Below are 18,053 nucleotides of genomic sequence, written 5' to 3' on the forward strand. Positions count from 1 at the left end.
CATTGTCGGAGATCAGTACCCGAGGTAGCCCGAAGCGACATACTATGTTCTTTCAAAAGAAGTTCTGTATGTTTCAGGCTGTAACTATTGCTAGATGTTCATCTTCTATCCACTTTGTGAAGTAATCTACTACCACCATTAGGAATTTTCTCCCACCTGTCGTTGGCGGGAATGGCCCCAGAAGGTCGATGCCCCATTGTGCAAAGGGCCATGGACTAGTGAGGTACTTGAGGTCGGTAGAAGACTGATGGTGGATATTGGCATGCTTCTAACACTTGTTGCATTTTCTGACGAGCTCGACGGCCTCTGTCTTCATCGTTAATCAGTAGTATCCTTGTCGAAGTGCCTTTTGAGCGAGGGCTCTGCCCCCCAGGTGTCCGCTGCACAAGTCTTCATGAGTGTAGGATCGTCGGTACAACCGTTCGTCCATTATGACGTATTTGGCTGCCTGGCGCTGCACCCTCTTGGCTGCATTGCGGTCCCTAGGGAGGGTTCCATTTAGCAGGAAGATCGCGAGTGGGTCGATCCAGGTCAGCTCTGTTTCAGAGACGGGAGTGACCTCTTCGGACCCATCGAGAATGCTAGGCTGAGGTAAGTCCTCTATGTACACGGTTCTCATGGCGTTGTGACTTGTGCTGGCTAGTCGGCCTCAGTGTTCTCTGACCTCGGGGTTTGCTTGATGAAGTGTGACTGAAAGTTGAGCAGAGCCTCCTTTACTTTTGCCAAGTATGCAATCAAAGTGAGCTCGCGTGCTTCGTACTCGCCTGTAACTTGGTTGACCACCAGCTGGGAATCACTACAGATAACTACGTACTTTGCTCCGACCTTGTGCGCTAGGTTCAGCCCGGCTATCAGTGCCTCGTACTCCGCCTCGTTATTGGATTCCGCGAACTCAAAGCGTAGTGCGTATTCCAACTTTGTTCCGCTCGGGCCGCGTAGCACTATTCCAGCCCCGCTGCCCTGCTGGTTCGAGGAGCCATCTACGTGAATGATCCAGGGCTCCTCATCCCAGTTCGCGTTTGGTCTGACCAGGAGAGATGCTACACTGGCTGCTACTTCACGGGGTTCAGACTCTATTGGCTTGGGAGCTTCGAGCTCGCCCGAACTGGGGATCTCGGGCTCGACCGGCTCAGGGGCTTCGATGCTAAACGTGCACTCGGCGATAAAATCTGCCAGGGCTCGGGCCTTAATAGCAGTTCTTGGCTTGTACTGGATGTCATACTCGCTGAGTTCGATGGCCCATTTCGTCAGTCGACCGGAAACCTTGGGTTTGAGTAAAACTTGTCTCAGAGGTTTGTTAGTCAGGACGATGACAGTGTGAGCCTGGAAGTACGGGCGGAGTTTTCGAGCTGCTATCACCAGTGCGTATGCTAGCTTTTCTATCTGCGGGTACCTTGTCTCTGCTCCCTGCAAGATTTTACTAACATGATAGATGGGTCGTTGGACCCGGTCTGTTTCTTTTATTAGTACCGAACTGACCACCTCATCGCTTGCCGAGAGGTACAGTTCTAAGACCTCGCCCTCCTCGGGCCGGGCTAAGGTTGGCACACTAACGAGGTAACCTTTTAGCTCGTCAAACGCGAGCTGGCAGTCTTGGGTCCACTCGAACCCTTTGCCTTTGATTGCTTTGAAGAAAGGTAGGCAGCGGTCTGCTGATTTGGACATGAAGCGGCTTAGAGCGGCTATGCAGCCGTTTAGCCTCTGAACTTCTTTTACTTTTCGAGGTGGTCTCATATCTAGGATGGCTTTTATCTTGTCTAGGTTGGCCTCAATACCGCGCCGATTGACAATGTAGCCTAGGAATTTGCCCGAGGTGACGCCAAAGACACATTTGTTGGGGTTTAATTTCATGCTAAACCGACGCAGGATTTGGAAGACAGAATCTAAGTCTTGTATTAATTCTTGTGAAAACTGTGTCTTGACGACCTTGTCGTCTACATAACACTCTATCTTCATGCTAATCAGGGGTCGAAACAGCCTATTTACAAGTCTTTGGAAGGTCGCCCCAACATTTTTTAATCCGAAGGGCAAGACCTTGTAGCAGTACAGGCCAAACTCGGTTATGAAACTGGTTTTTCCTCATCGGACTGGTCCATTCGGATTTGGTTGTAGCCCGAGTAGGCGTCCAGGAAGCTTAGCAACTCATGTCCCGAGGTCGCGTCCACTAGGTGGTCAATTCTGGGGAGGGGGAAGCAATCTTTCGGGCAAGATCGGTTCAGGTCGGTGTAGTCGACACACATGCGCCACTTGCCGTTCGTCTTTTTTACCAGCATTGGGTTGGCCACCCAGCTCGGGTAATGGACTTCCCTTATGAAGTCTGCTGCGAAGTGCTTCTCGACCTCCTCGTCGATCGCCCTCCAGCGTTGTGGGGCTAAGTTGCGTTTCTTCTGTCTAATGGGTCTGACTACAGGGTCAGTATTAAGTTTGTGAGTTATCAGGCCGGGGCTAATGTCGGCCGCGGACCAGGCAAAAATATCTAAATTTTGAAGTAAAAAACTCACCAGTTTGGTTCGTAGGGGTTTCTCGATGGAGGCACCGATCTGAAGTGTGCGAGTTGGGTCCGTAGCCAATGTCGGGACTGCAACTGTTTCCTCTGTGGGCGAAGCTCGTTCCTCGCCTTGCTCCGCAGGCCGCTCCAGTTTGAGGTCGTCGGCCGCCTTGGTTTTTCCCTTCAGGGCGGCAACATAACACTTGCGGGACTCGAGCTGCTCGCCCCGCGCTACCCCTACACCGAAGTCCGTAGGGAACTTCATGGCCAAATAGTAGGTGGAGACCACCGCCCGTAGGATATGCATGATCGGCCACCATATTATGGCATTGTATGGGGAGGGGGTCGCGACCACCAGGAAATCATGGTTGAGTCTGACCGCACAAGGCCATGTGCCGACTCCCACAGGTACTGTTATTTCTCCGAGGGGCCTGACTTCCTCTCCGCTGAAACCCACCAGGGGAGTGTTCGCGGGCTTCAGCTCGCTCCACTGTAACTGTAGCTGGTCAAATGTTGATTTAAAGAGGATGTCCGCTGAGCTGCCCGAATCTATGAGTATGCGTCTGACCTCGAACTCGCTGATCCTTAGTTTAATGACAAGCGCATCATCGTGGGGGTAGTGGACCCCTCGCGCGTCGTCCTCCGTGAAGAAGATTGGTTCTCCGGTCTTTGGTCTTTTTGGGGGATTCCGTTCTTCGAGAGCCGCTTCACGAACTGAAGTCCAGGCTGCTGCTTAGGTACACCCTGCTACCACCGAACCTCCCACAATTACATGGATGGTTCCCCGAACTGGCCTCTCTTCCGGAGGCTGTCGCTGCAACGGTTCGGCAGGTCTATTGCTAGATTCGGGGGCATCCTTTTCGTGCTCCCCTTGCCGACCTGCCTTATTGTTATTATTGTTGTGTTGTACAAAATTTCTCAAGTATCCGCGATGGATGAGCCCCTCTATCTCGTCCCGGAGATTATTACACTGCTCGGTACTATGACGATGGTCTCTATGGAAACTACAATACAAATTCTTATTTCTCTCGTTCGGATTTCCCTTTAGGCGAGGTGGCCACTTCACGTACGGGGCGTCCTTGATCGTCATTAAGATCTCGGTCTGCCTTGTGTTTAACGGCGTGTAATCTGTCCGAACTGCTAGGGGAGCTCAGAACGACTGGTTTGGCTTCGGCTCCCGGGCCGGGTTTTTCCTATCGACTGGGTTGGAGGGCTCGCCTTCCCTCTTTCTTTTCTCATTCCCGCCCTCGGTTCGTTGGTTGATTTCTTCCTCTGTTCTCATGAACTTGTCCGCGAGCTTGAGGAATTCGGCCACGGTTGCGGGCTGGTTAGCTACCATATGCCATTTGAATTCTTTGTGCGTTACCCCTCTTTTGGCCGTCGTGAGCTGCACCGCGGGGTCCAACCGCAGTATCTGCAAGCATGCTTCATTGCATCGCTTGATGTAGCCCCGGATGGATTCTCCTTCCCTTTGGACTACTCCAAAGATGCTTTCCTCTGTTCTGGGGCACCGTTTGCTGGTGACAAAGTGTGCGGTGAAGACCTGCATGAACTGGGCCCAACACTTTATCAACCCGGGGGCCAGGTTCCTATACCAAGTGCAGGCTACCCCCCTAAAGGTGGTGGTGAAGGCCACGCACATGCATGATTCGCTGGCCCTGGCGAGGTGCATTTGGGACTGGAAAATGTCAATGTGGTCGTTGGGGTCGAAGGACCCGTCGTATTTGTCCAGAGGTGGGAGCTTGAAATCTCTGGGCAAGGGGACCGCCAGGAGTTCTGATGCGAGGGGGGAAGGAACCGAGAGAATCGGGGCAGCTCCTACCTCGTCCGAGCTCGTCTCTTCTTTGCCTCTGAGCTCTGACAAGACACGGGTGGCGGTTTGGCAACTTTGTCGGCGCCTTCATTGTTGAGTGGGCCTTGTACTGGCGCTGCTGGACTCCGTGTTGCCGAGCTCGAGGGGCCCGGAATGCTGGTAGTCTGCCGCCAGGGCGCTGAATCGGTTTTCCGTGAGCGGGGACTCGGGCTTGGAGCGCCGGGGTGCCGATCTCGCGTGCGAGGTTGCCGACCCGCCTGCGAGCTGCGAGGCGGGGATGATTTTTTTCTCTCTTCGGCCTGGGGACGAGGCCTGGCTGTTAGGGGGGTTCTGGGGCCTGGAGCCTTCCCTTGGTGGGGGCGTCCATCCTACAGGGAGGCCTTGACCGGCCTCGGAGCAGGGTGGCGGGGTGGAAGCAGTGGTTGGTTCAGTGGCAGTTGGGGGAACTGCTATTGATAGTGATACTGGGAGATGTTGTGCAGCACTTGGTGCTGGAACTGTTACATTTGGGCTTGCATTGCCCGCATGCACTGCATCAGGTCATCCAACCAGTTTTGGTTGGCTGCCAGGGGGACGGCAGTCGGTTCAGTAAAGGTTGTCTCAATAGGGGGAGGAAAGGGGATGCTTGTGGCCGGAAGGTTTATGGGCGCCTCTGATTGTGGCACATTCAAGCTGGGGATCCCACCCACCGAAAGGGGGATGGTGAACTGTCCAACGCCCACCACGGGGACTTGAAGTTGTTCCCCGGTGATGTTTGTCTTCGTGCCACGTCCGGCGTTGCTCGAGGAGGCCATGAGTGTTGGGTTTTTTGAAGAAAAGGGGTTATGAGAGTTTGGAGGGAGGCTTTTTGAAGCGTTCCCACAGACGACGCCAATTGATGATGCGCAATCCGACCGGTTTTAGATGTCAACGACCTTGCCGCTGAACTGAGTAGCAGGGAACCTGAAATGGAGGAGGGGAGGAAGCTCCGGGGAGAACCCGGTGTAAAGGCTCCGAAGCTTAAGTTAGAGTCCTTCAAAGGCAAGATAAAACCAGATAGCGCAAAGTTTGCATACCTGCTCTTTGGGGGAGTGAAGAGCCTTTTATAACCATCTTGTGCACTCACTCCTAGACTTTTGTCAGGTCGGGAATGATTATTTCCGTGCTTCTGCCAGTTTGGGCGTCATCGCCTCTGCTGGGGCATTACCGTCACTGCTCTTTTTGTCGGAGTTGTCTCTATAACTGGAGGTGGCGGTGGCAGGTGACGGTGACAGGTGGCCGTTTGAAGTGCGGTTGTCAAGCGTCAAATCCCAAGTCCGTCAGGTGTGCCGCCCCTGGATACGGACTCCTTCGGTGTCAGGTACGGTGTGGTTCGTCCAGTTCAATGCTCTGGAAGCGAAGTGCCTGGAGCGGTGCGTGTGGCGAAGCCTTGAGTTCGGATAGGGGGGCCTCGAACTGTCATAAGACGGGCCAGTTCGGGTCTCTGCTTTGTGAGACTTGGGGCCAAAGGGAGAGTTCGGGCTCCTCGAAGGGAGTTCGGGCTCCTCGTAGGGGGTTCGAGCTCTAAGTAGGGAGCTCGGGCACCTTGTAGGGAGTTCGGGCTCCTCATAGGGAGTTCGGACCGCTGGTTTCTTCCCCTTGGTGTTTGTACCCTCGGTACGCTATTTTAAGTGCCGAGCTACTTATTTTATGCCATGTGGCGTGATTTGCGAGTTCGGGCCAAATCTTCCTTCATCATTTTTGAAATGAAACCCTGTGACAAAACATGAAAAATGGCAAAACTTTTCATTTCCCTCCCCTCTCTTTTTCTCGATTCTCTTGTATTGATTGTCGGCTCTAACCTCCAAGTCTTCAAGTTTCAGGCTTTCAGGTACGCTCTCTCCTCTATTTCCCCTTTTTTCTCCTTTATTCATTCAATCTCTTCGTTTTTTCAATCAATCACTCTCACTCTCTCTTACACAAATTTCACTCAATATCAATCCTCTCTTGGTCTCAGATCTATTGAACTCTAAGAGTGCCAGGCCACAAGTAGTAGCAATTCTGGGTCCAAAATTATAAACCCTATAGGGTCTGATTTGTTTTTTTCCTTATTTGTTCGGGACCGGTTCTACCAGGTTTTGACCCAGAACCGACCCATTGACAACCCTAAAAGTCAAGAGTTCAATCCACCTTTAGCCGGGTGATTGGCACCACTCCCAAGTAGAGGATCTCGATCTTATACAAAAGAATACTTTGTTAGTGAAGCGTAGTTCAGTGGTTGTGGTTCCTCTCCTGGTGACATTGCATTGGTGCTTCAGGAATGACAATGAGGCGGGTTCAAGGTCGGGATCATATTCCTTGTCTCCAATCTTGATTTAGAGAAAAATCCCCATTGGAAATAAAAATTGTCCTCCATTCCCGATCATCGAGGAAAGTTTCCCATGGGGACCCAAATCCCCAAAACTTTTTAATTAACAGAATGATTTTGAAAAATAAATTTAATTAAAAAAAATAAAATATAAATATTGTTATATATATAAATTTGCGGTCGGGGCAGGATAGGGACTTCATTCCCCATTCCCGTCCCCGACCCGCCAAAACAATCCCCATCCTTCGGGTCGGGGAGGTCGGATACCCGGCGGGAATGGAAAAATTGCCATCCGCTGTGCCTCTGTGGTCTGGTTGGTATGATATGGGTTAATATGGTGTAGCCCAGCTCACCCTAAGTTTTGATATCTGTGCCAATAATAAACGTTTGCATGATCAAAATACCGTAAGACATTCAATATTATTAAGCACGCAAACTGCCGAATGAGAAATATTTCGAAAAACAACCTCATTTCTAGTTCTAACCTGACCACAGCCACCCAATACATGATATCATACAAATAACACAAAGAAAATCCTGAATTCTTTAAAAATATGAAAAAGTCAAGAATGCCATTGCATGTCCTAGGAATTTGTAAATTCCAAGGACTAACAAACCGGACTGCCCTCACAAAAGAGCAAGTACAGAAATTGGTGTAAGTATTCCATTTACTGCCGGCACAATAAACAAATGACCCCTACATTTATGCTCCTATTAAACAACTCCTCCCAATAAACTATAAAATGTCTATTCATGGTTGGACTATTCAGCCTGAGAACTGATCAGGGTACTGGTTTCATTTTGATCTACGCTCAATTTCAAAAGAGTACAATAATATAAATATATATAAAATAATATAAAATACAATGTTTTGCATTCTATACATTTGTGTCTGTTTTCCTTCCAAATTGAGCCCTAAAATGCAGATCTTTTGAATTATTTTTTGTTTTAAATATTTTTTTTAGGTTTTTTAAAGTATCATGGGCTGATTCATTCAATCTGAATGATTGAATTGCTGATTCAGAAACCGGTTGGCCAAACTTATTCTGGTTCTCAGTCAATTTTTAAAACATTGTATGAAACTGTTAAACGAGTTTGTATCGCCGGCCACAAAACAATTTCATCATCACGATTCACGTGCACAGGATAATATAGTCACACATTGGAACATCTGTCCATGAAAGATAATACAAAGGAGTTCGCATCAGCACCCCACACAATGAAACGGGGACACCTTGTCCTCCCGCACAATCTCCATCCTTACGTGTGCAGAGATAACACGTGGAGCTAATGGGGACCCCATTCGACCCCATCTCTCTTAACTCGGCTTTAAAGTAGACCTGTTTATGAGTCGGGTTTAAACTTGGATTTTACCAAAATTTTAATGGGCCTGACCCAAATGTCAAAGCCGATACAGTATAAAGTTAACCCCAAATCCCAGCCCGTAAACAAGTCTACTTTGGAGCATCCCTGTTCACAGTCATTTTTCCATCCTAATCAGGTTCCACTTCCTTCTTCGGAGTCGACGTTTGTTTCAACGGTTACATCGTTTGAAGGTACATACACTTTTTTTACATGTTTGGGAGGCTTCTTTCCCTCTACATATGGTAGAGGGCATAGTGAAAAAACAGAATAGAATATAAGAAAGAGGAAAAAACCTGCACCTGTTGAATATTGTTGGTGGTTGATGGTGATGGCGGGTGGTGAAAAAACCTTCTCTTGTAGAGTGCATAATTTATGGCTCAATTTGGAAGTAGTACAAATACAAATATTTACAATATAAATATATATTAAATAATACAAAATATAAGGTTTTACACTCTACAAATTTATATTTGTATTTGATGGTGCGCAATCCGGCCGGTCCTAGCTGTCAACAATCTTCCCTCGGGTTGGAGCAGAAGGTGCCTGAAACGGAGGAAAAAGCGAGTAATCTCCGGGGAAGAACCCGGTGAGAATGCTCCGAAGCTCAAGTTAGTATTTCCTCAAAGGCAAGATAAAAAACCAGATGGCACAAAGTTATCACATACCTCTTTTCTTGGGGGGAAGGGGGCCTTTTATAACCACTTTGCGCACTCACTCCCAAGCTTCTGTCAGGTCGGATATGATTACCTCTGCGCTTCTGCCAGTTCGGGTGTCATCACCTCTGCTGGGGCAGAACCGGCACTGCTCTCTTTGTCGGAGCTGTCTCTGTAATTGGAGATGGCGGTGGCAGGTGGTGGTGGCAGGTGGCCGTTGAAGTGCGGCTGTCAAGCGTCAAATCCCAAGTCAGTCAAGTGCGCCGCCTCAGGATACGGACTCCTTTGGTGTCAGGTACGGTACGGTTGTTCAGTTCGGCGTCCTGGGGGCGAAGTGCTGGAGTGGTGTGCGAGGTGGTCTTGAGTTCGGATAGAGGTGTGGCCCGAACTGCCCTGGGGCGGGCCAGTTCGGGTTGTTGCCCTTTGTGTTCGTAAGGCTCGGGGTCAAAGGGAGAGCTCGGATTCCTTGTGGGGAGTTCGGACCGCGGGTTCCTCCTTTCGGAGCTCGCGCCTTGGGCGTACTGTTGTGTCGAGCTGTTGCCTTTGCCACGTGTTGAGTGGTTACGAGGTCGGGCCAAATCTTCCTTCATCAATTGCCCCCCACTCCTCGCGCAAAGGGACTTGCCCTGGTGCGGGGAGTTCACGAGGTGGCGGGTGGATTTGACCCGTACTTCGAACTGGTTTGACTGATAGCGCGAAGTGCACGTTCGTCAGGATTTTTCTGGGTTTCTTGAGCGCCAAAAAGTCGGGAAACGCGCCAATCTGTCTATAAATGTTGACAGACGTGACAACGCGCGTTTATTTCAAAATTTAAAAAATGCGCCACTGGGAGACCTGATAGTGGGCGTCATTTCAAATTTGTAAAAACGCACCGCTGCCGCCTTTAACATGGGGAGACGTGCACTGGCGCTCTTTCAGTTTCAAAAGACGTGCATCCAGTCACGTCTCGGTCTCAGGAGACGTGCGATCAACGTGACTGCGGGCCGTTGAATTTGCTTTGATCAGAGCCATTAATTTTCGGTTACTGTGGGTATAAATAGTGGGGGACCCCAGTCGCTTTTCATTGTCATTCTCCTGCATTTTGCTTCTTGAGCTCGCGTCCAAGTTTCAGCTTGTGTCCAAGTTTTTAGCTCGCGTTCAAGTTCCCGTAGTCCGTTTGCTTTTTCCGGGTGAGTACTTTCCTGGAATCCTTCTCCTCCCGATGTCTAGCTCGGAGAGCTCAGACAGTTCTTCAAGGGGGTCAGATGCAGGTTCTACGAACCGAGCTGCATCCCCCGACAGCCCTAGTGAACCCGAGGTAGAGCTCGAGGAAGAGTTCGAACCCATAGGCCGAGTCGCCTCGGGTAGTTTGGCGTCCTCCTCCCATTGAGGTCGGACGTTAGACAAGTTTGGGCCCTCAACCATGACGCCTGAGGGGCTTCACTCCCTTATTACCCAGTTCAACTTGCCTAGGGAGTACACCTACTTTATACCCTCGGGCAATTTCCCTTGTGAACACGGTCCTGATGAGATCATGATATTCTGAGAGCAGCTCGTTGCTGGGTTGCGCCTGCCTTTCCACCCCCTCATTGTCGAGGTTATGAACCACTTTGGCGTTACTGTCGGCCAGCTTCACCCGAATCCTATTCGTAACTTGGTGGGGACAATCTCCCTATTTTGCGAACAGATCTTGCCTTTAGACATGGAGATCTTTTCTTCCATTCTAATGCTTAAGAAGCAAGCGGGTCCCCTTCCTGGGCGTAGGCGGGCGTATTACCTGTCTCCTCGCCCAGGATTTAAGCTTTTACACTATCTTCCCAACAAGGTCCCGACGTGTAAACGAGACTACTTCGGGGTGCGAAGTGCATTGGGGTGGCCGTTCCAAACCGGGTGGGGGATGGCTGCCCCTAATGCCAGTGTTACGCTTGATAGGGAGACGGTGAAGGGCCTCCGGGAATGGGCACGGCTTGGGCTAAAATGCCACCATTATCTGACGGAGGCCAAGCTCATCGAGGTCGGTCTGAGTTTGGGTAGGTTCCTTACTCAGAGGCTTGCCTTTTGTTTTGCTCTGTTCTTTCGTTTTCCCGATGCCGAGCTCTTTTTCTAGGTGCGATGGACGTAGAGAAGACTCATGGTGGGAACCTGTTTCACGTCATGAAGAGGAGGAAGCGAGTCATCAAATGAACTCGTGCCGAACTGCCCCGAGATGCGGAGCCCGAGGTACCAGACTACCCGTCAATGGATCCGCCCAAGGAGCTCAAGATGGCCCCTCCAGTACAAGAAGCGGTAGGGGCCCTTTATGCCGAGGCTACTTATACGGGGGCTCCTGCTTACTCTGAGTCTGCTTATACACGAGCTGGGCCTTCATGCTCGAGAGGCCAAGGCGAGTTCAGGAGCGTGTTGTCGTCGAACCACGCTCTTTAGAAAAGTAGGGAGGCCATTTACCCTAAGGATGTCGCGGCATGGACCGAGCTTCCTTTGAACCAGGTAGCTTGTCGTGCTACCACTCATGCCATGGTGGTAAGTCAGCGATTTCTTGTCGGGCTCTTTGATATTATCTTTTTTGCTATCGTTCTTTTGAACATTTGTTATTTTTCCTTTTGGTAGGTGAATTCTTCTATCAATGCCTTGGCGGCCCAAGTGGAAAGGAGCTCGAGTCGGGCGCGAGCTGCCGAAGAGGCTTCCTGCACTGCCGAGGCGGCTTCTCGAGCTGTTGAGGCGGCTTCTCGTGTTGCACAAGCTAGGCTGGTGAGGTCTCAGAGAGATACCGAGGCCATGGGAGTGGTGGTGAAGCATATGGCGGACCTGAGGCTGGATTTGCAGCATCATGTTGAATACCTTCAAGAGGATATTAGGGAGAGGACAAAGATCTTTTCTCAAGGCATCGAGGATGCCAAGAAGAAGGTCGTTGATGAATATATCGCCTCATCGCACTTTGATGACCTGATGATGGGCTCGTACAGAAGGGCTTTAAACTGAGCCGATGGATGATCCGGAATACGTACCCTGAGCTCGATATTAGCGCCATAACCACTTCGTGCATTACTCAGGAGATGGCCAACGTTGTAGACGGTGAACCGGGCTCTGAGGATGAGGCAGGACCTTCGGGTATCGTTGAAGTGCCTTCTGATGGTGAAGAAGTACCTCCAGGCCTGTGAGCTCGATATATATATATATATTATTTTTTTTGGAAATGTACACAAAGTATTTTGCAATGGAATGATTTTCTTTTGGTTAAGTGTTGGTCACTCTCTCTCTCGAACTGACCATATTGCCGAACTGACCATATGCCCAATCTGTTTTGCCCGGGTTACTGCACTCGTGCGGCCTGTTTTGCCTTTGTTTGCCTATGCCGAGGTCCTTGTTAGCTTGGCATTCTAGCCTTAAGGCTCTGGTAGCGACTTAGTCCACTTCGCTTGGTGAACTATAGATAGTATTGTCTCAAGTTAACGACATTCCACGCTCGAGGTACTTGTTTGCCTTCTAAACTTTCGAGCTCGTATGCCCCCTGAGCGCTCTCTTTACTCGGTAGGGCCCTTCCCAATTCGGTCCAAGTTTGCCCACGTCGGGCTCAGGTGCCATGATCTTACGGAGAACCAGGTCGCCGACGCAGAAGTTCCGCTTCTTTACTCTAGCATTGTAGTACTGAGCTACTCTTTGTTGGTAAGCTGCGGTTTGGATGTATGCAAGATCTCTTACCTCGTCCAGTAGGTCGAGGTTGGTATGTAACTTGTCTCCGTTTGTCTGATTGTCATATGCTTCTAGTCGTAGTGTAGGTATTTCGATCTCTGCCAAGATTACTGCTTCAGTGTCGTAGGTGAGGTTAAAGGGGGTCTCTCCTGTGGCGGTTTTTTCCGTAGTTCGGTGAGCCCATAGAACACTTGGTAGCTTGTCCGCCCACAACCCTTTAGCTCGGTCTAGTCGTGCTTTCAGTCCGCGGAGGATAGCTCTGTTCATTACTTCTGTTTGACCGTTTGTCTACGGGTGTGCGACCGATGTGAAGTTCTGCCAAATCCCCATATCTTGGCACCATTCCTGAAACTTGATATCCTCGAATTGCTTGCCATTCTTGGAGATCAGTACCCGAGGTAACCCGAAGCGACATACTATGTTCTTCCAAAAGAAGTTCTGAACGTTTCGGGCTGTAACTGTTGCAAGAGGTTCAACTTCTATCCACTTTGTGAAGTAATCTACTGCCACCACTAGGAACTTCCTCCCACCTATTGCTAGCGGGAATGGCCCTAGGAGGTTGATGCCCCATTGCGCAAAGGGCCATGAGCTGGTGAGATACTTGAGGTCGGCGGCAGGCTGATGGTGGATATTGGCATGCTTCTGACATTTGTCGCATTTTCTGACGGGCTCGATGGCCTCTGCCTTCATCGTTGGTCAGTAGTACCCTTGTCGAAGTGCCTTTTGGGCAAGGGCTCTGCCCCCCAAGTGTCCGCCGCACAGACCTTCATGAGTGTCGCGGAGTACGAGCTCGGTTTCGGCAGGTCGCAAGCAACGCAGGTAGGGGAGCATGTAGGACCGTCGGTACAGGCGTTCGTCTATTATGACATATTTGGCTGCCTGGCTGCTACTTCACGGGGTTCAGACTCTATTGGCTTGGGAGCTCTGGGCTCACCCGAACTAGGGATCTCGGGCTCAACCGGCCTAGGGACTTCGAGGTCGAACGTGCACTTTGTGATAAAATATGCTAAGGCTTGGGCCTTAATAGCAGTTCGTGGCTTATACTGGAGGTCATACTCGCTGAGCTTGATGGCCCACTTCGTCAGCCGACCAGAAACCTCGGGCTTGAGTAAGACTTGCCTCAGAGGTTTGTCAGTCAAGACGATGATAGTGTGAGCCTGGAAATATGGGCGGAGTTTCCGAGCTGCAATTACCAATGCGTATGCCAGCTTTTCTATCTGCGGGTATCTCGTCTCTGCTCCCTGCAAAATTTTACTAACATAATAGATGGGTCGTTGGACCCAATCTACTTCTTTTATTAGTATTGAACTGACCACCTCATCGCTTGCCGAGAGGTACAGTTCTAAGACCTCACCCTCCTTGGGCCTGGTTAAGATCGGCACACTAGCGAGGTAGTTTTTTAGTTCGTCAAACGCGAGCTGGCAGTCTCGAGTCCATTCGAACCCTTTGCCTTTGATTGCTTTAAAGAAAGGCAGACAGCGGTCTGCCGACTTGGACATGAAGCGGCTATGCCGTTTAGCCTCTGAACCTCTTTTACTTTTCGGGGTGGTCTCATATTTTGGATGGCCTTTATCTTGTCCGGGTTGGCCTGAATACCGCGCCGGTTGACGATGTACCCTAGGAACTTACCCGAGGTGACACCGAAGACACACTTGTTTGGATTCAGTTTCATGCTAAATTGACGTAGAATTTGGAAGACAGAATCTAAGTCTTGTTTTAATTTATGTGAAAACTGTGTCTTAACGACCATGTCGTCTACATAACATTCTATTTTCGTGCCAATTAAGGGCTGAAACAACTTATTCACAAGTCTTTGGAAGGTCGCCCCAACATTCTTCAGTCCGAAGGGCATGACCTTGTAGCAGTACAGGCCGAACTTGGTTATGAAGGTGGTTTTTTCCTCATCGGACTGGTCCATCCTGATTTGGTTGTAGCCCGAGTAGGCGTCCAAGAAGCTTAGCAACTCATGTCCCGAGGTTGCGTCAACTGGGCGGTCAATTCTGGGGAGGGGGACGCAATCTTTCGGGCAAACTCGGTTCAGGTCGGTGTAGTTGATGCACATGCGCCACTTGCCGTTTGCCTTTTTCACCAGCACTGCGTTGGCTACCCAGCTCGGGTAATGAACTTCCCTTATGAAGTTTGCTGCGAGGAGCTTTTCGACCTCCTCATCGACCGCCCTCCAACGCTCTGGGGCTAAGTTGCGTTTCTTCTGTCTAATGGGTCTGACTATAGGGTCAGTATTAAGTTTGTGAGTTATAAGGTTGGGGTCAATACTGGGCATATCGGCCGCGGACCATGCAAAAATATCTAAATTTTGAAGTAAGAAACTCACCAGTTCGGTTGGTAGAGGTTCTTGGACGGAAGCACCGATCTGTAGCGTTCGAGCCGGGTCCGTAGCTGAAGTTGGGATTGTGACTGTTTCCTTTGTGGGTGAAGCTCGTTCCTCGCCTTGCTCCGTAGGCCGCTCCAGTTCGAGGTCGTCAGCCGCTTTGGTTTTTCCCTTTAGGGCGGCAATATAATACTTGCGGGACTCAAGCTGGTTGCCCCGCGCTACCCCCACACCGAAGTCTGTAGGGAACTTCATTGCCAAATAGTAGGTGGAGACCACTGCCCGTAGGACATGCGTGATTGGCCTCTCTATTATGGCATTGTATGGGGAGGGGGTCACGATCACCAGGAAATCATGGTTGAGTCTGACCACACAAGGCCATGTGCCGATTTCCACAGGTACTGTTATTTTCCTGAGGGGCCTGACTTCCTCTCCGCTGAAGCCCAGCAGAGGAATGTTCGTGGGCTTCAACTCGCTTCTTTGCAACTGAAGCTGGTCAAACGCCGACTTGAAGAGAATATCCGCCTAGTTGCTGAATCCACAAGTACGCGCCTGACTTCGAAGTCGCTGATCCTTAGTTTTATGACAAGCGCATCATCGTGGGGGTAGTGAACCCCTCGCGCATTGTCTTCCGTGAAGGAAATCGGTTCCTCCATCTTCGGCCTCTTCGGAGGGTTCTATTCTTCTCGGGCAGCTTCGCGAACTGATGCCCGGGCCGCTGCCGAAGTACAGCCTGCTACCACCGAACCTCCCACTATCACGTGGATGGTTCCCCGAACTGGCCTCTCTTCCGGAGGCTGTCTTTGAGACGGTTTGACTGGCCTGCTGCTGGATTCGGGGGCATCCCTTCCGTGCTCCCCTTGCTGACCTGTCTTATTATTATTATTATGCTGTACAAAATTTCTCAAGTACCCGCAACAAATGAGTCCCTCTATCTCGTCCCGGAGATTATTACATTGTTCGGTACTATGACCGTGATCTCTATGGAAACTGCAGTACAAGTTTTTATTTCTCTCGTTTGGGTTCCCTTTTAGGCGAGGTGGCCATTTTACGTATGGGGCGTCTTTGATCATCATCAAGATCTCGGTCCGCCTCGTGTTTAAGGGTGTGTAGTCTATCTGAGCTGCTAAGGGAGCTCGGAACGGCTGGGTCGGCTTCGTCTCCTAGGCTGGGTTTTTTCTTCTGTCATCTGGGTTGGAGGGTTCACCTTCCCTCTTCCTCTTCTCGATCCCGCTTTCGGTTCTTTGGTTGATCTCTTCCTTTGTTCTCATGAACTTATCCGCGAGCTTGAGGAATTCGGCTATGGTCACGAGCTGGCTAGCTACCATGTGCCATTTGAACTCCTTGTGCGTTACTCCTCTCTTGGCCGCCGCGAGCTGCACTGCGGAGTCCAGTTGCGGTATCTGCAAGCACGCGCCATTAAATCGCTTGATGTAGCCCCGGATGGACTCTCCTTCCCTATGGACTACTCCGAAGATGCTTTCCTCGGTTCAGGGGCACCGCTTGCTGGTAACGATGTGTGCGGTGAAGACCTGCACGAATTGGGTCCAGCTTCTTATTGACCCGGGGGCCAGGTTCCTGTACCAGGTGCGGGCCACCCCCCTGAAGGTGGTGGTGAAGGCCACACACATGCACGATTCATTGGCCCTAGCTAGGTGCATTTGGGACTGGAAGGCATCGATGTGGTCGTTGGGGTCGAAGGACCCATCATACTTGTCTAAAGGGGGGAGCTTGAAGTCTCTGGGCATGGGGACTACAAGGAGTTCTGATGAGAGGGGGGAAGGAACTGAGAGAATAGGGGCAACTTTTACCTCGTTCGAGCTTGTCTCTTCTTTGCCTCTGAGCTCGGATAGGACATGGGTGGTAGTTCGACGACTTCGCTGGTGTCTTCATTGCTGAGTGGGCCTGGTACTGGCGCTGCTGGCCTCTGTGTTGCCGAGCTCGATGGGCCCGTACTGTTGGTAGTTCGCCGCTAGGACGCTGAATCGGTTCTCTATCAGCGGGAGCTCAGACTTGGAGTGCCGAGGTACTGACATGGCGGGCGAGGTTCCCGACCCGCCGACGAGCTGCGAGGCGGGGGTGATTTTTCTTTCCCCTCGGCCCGGGGATGAGGCCTAGCTCTTGCGGGGGTTTTGAAGTTGGGAGGCTTCTCCTCGGTGATGGCATCCACCCTGAGGGGAGGGCTTAACCGGATTTGGAGCAGGGTGCCGAGGTGGAAGCTGTGGTTGGTTCAGAGGCAGTTGGGGGAACTGCTGCTGATAGTGATACTGAGAGATGTGGTGCAGTACTTGGTGCTGCTGGAGCTGATGCTGTTGGAACTGCTGCATTTGGGCTTGCATTGCCCGCATGCACTGCATCAAGTCATCAAACTGGTTTTGGCTAGTCGCGAGGGGAACAACAGTTGGTTCGGTAAAGGTTGTCTCAACAGGGAGAGAAGGAAGGGGGATGTTCACGGCGGGAAAGGCAGGAAGGTTCACTGGCGCCACTGTTCGTGGCGCATTTAGGCTGTGGGTCCCATCCACCGGAAGGGGGATGGTGAACTGTCTGATGCACACCACGGGGACTTGAAGTTGTTCCCCGGTGGTGTTCATCTTCGTGCCACGTCCGACATTGCTGGAAGAAGCCATGCGTGTTGGGGTTTCTTGGAAAAAAGGGGTTATGAGAGTTTTAGAGGGAGGCTTTTAGAAGCGTTTCCCACAGACGGCACCAATTGATGGTGTGCAATCCGACCGGTCCTAGCTGTCAACGATCTTGCCTCGGGCTGGAGCAGAAGGTGCCTGATACGGAGGAGAAAGCGAGTAATCTCCGGGGAAGAACCCGGTGAGAATGCTTTGAAGCTCAAGTTAGTATTTCCTCAAAGGCAAGATAAAAACCAGATGGCGCAAAGTTACCACATACCTCTCTTCTTGGGGGGAAGGGGGCCTTTTATAACCACTTCGCGCACTCACTCCCAAGCTTTTGTCAGGTCGGGTATGATTACCTCTGCGCTTCTACCAGTTCGGGTGTCATCACCTCTGCTGGGGCAGAACCGCCACTGCTCTCTTTGTCGGAGCCGTCTCTGTAACTGGAGATGGCGGTGGCAGGTGGCCGTTGAAGTGCGGCTGTCAAGCGTCAGATCCCAAGTCAGTCAGGTGCGCCGCCTCAGGATACGGACTCCTTTGGTGTCAGGTACAGTACGGTTGTTCAGTTCGACGTCCTGGGGGCGAATTGCTGGAGTGGTGTGCGAGGTGGTCTTGAGTTCGGCGTCCATGGGCGGGCCAGTTCGGGTTGTTGCCCTTTGTGTTCGTAAGGCTCGGGGTCAAAGGGAGAGCTCGGGCTCCTTGTGGGGAGTTCGGACCGTGGGTTCCTCCTTTCGGAGCTCGTGCCTTGGGCGTACTGTTGTGCCGAACTGTTGCCTTTGCCACGTGTTG

The sequence above is a fragment of the Nelumbo lutea genome, chromosome 4 (assembly GCF_056320005.1).
Source record: "Nelumbo lutea isolate HS-2025 chromosome 4, American lotus-T2T, whole genome shotgun sequence".
NCBI classification, from domain to species: domain Eukaryota; kingdom Viridiplantae; phylum Streptophyta; class Magnoliopsida; order Proteales; family Nelumbonaceae; genus Nelumbo; species Nelumbo lutea.